Here is a 1,068-nt window from a genome sequence, read left to right as displayed (position 1 = left end):
AGAGTCATACGGATTCGAAAGGTTAACCCTGTTTCTCTCTCCACAGATCCGGCCAGACCGGCTGAGTTTTTTCAGCATTTTCTGCATTTATTTCAGATTCCATCATCCACAGTGTTTTGCATTTATCTTAGGCTGTTTTGGTTGTTGGAGTTCAGTGTTCTCAGTCCTGACACATCGCTGCAGGGGTTCCTCAGGGTCGTGTCCTCGGCCCAACCATCTTCAGCACCTTCATCAATGACCTTCCTTCCATCATAAGGTCAGAAATGAGGATGTTCACTGATTGCATAAAGATCAGCACCATTCGTGACTCCTCAGATACTGAAGCAATCCATGTCCAAATGCAGCAAGGCCTGGACAATATCCAGGTTTGGGCTGACAGGTGGCAAGTAATATTTGCGGCACACAAGTGTCAGGCAATGACCAACTCCAACAAGAGAGAATCCAACCATTGCCCCTTGACATTCAAAGGCATTACCCTCACTGAATCCCCTACGATCAACATCCTGGGGGTTACCATTGACCAGGAACTGAACTGGACCAGCCATATAAATACTGTGGCTACAAGAGCAGGTCAGAGGCTGGGAATCCTGCGGAGAGTAACTCACCCTCTGACTCCCCAAAGACTGTCCACCATCTACAAGGCACAAACCAGGAGTGTGATGGGATACTCCCCACTTCCCTGGATGAATGCAGCTCCCACAACACTCAGGAAGCTCAACACCATCCAGGACAAAGCAGCCCATCCACAAACATTCACTCCCTCCACCACCGACACACAGTAGCAGCAGTGTGTGTACCATTTACAAGATGCACTGCAGGAATTCACCAAGGCTCCTCATATGGACGCCAATTGTTAACTCAGTTGCTTTCTCTACAGGTGCTGCTGGAACAACCAAGGTTTTCTAGCACTTTCTGTTTTATTTTAGACCTGCAATTCTATGGCAACTTTCACAACCACTGACATCTCAAAGCGACTCACAGACAACAAGGGAATTTTTTTGAAGACTGGTCACTGTTGCAATGCAGCCAACTTGCACACAGCAAGATCACATAAACAGCAATATGATA

The sequence above is a fragment of the Carcharodon carcharias genome (assembly GCF_017639515.1).
Source record: "Carcharodon carcharias isolate sCarCar2 chromosome 39 unlocalized genomic scaffold, sCarCar2.pri SUPER_39_unloc_24, whole genome shotgun sequence".
NCBI classification, from domain to species: Eukaryota; Metazoa; Chordata; class Chondrichthyes; order Lamniformes; family Lamnidae; genus Carcharodon; species Carcharodon carcharias.
The sequence above is the reverse complement of the archived record's forward strand: the minus strand, read 5'-3'. Positions refer to the sequence as shown.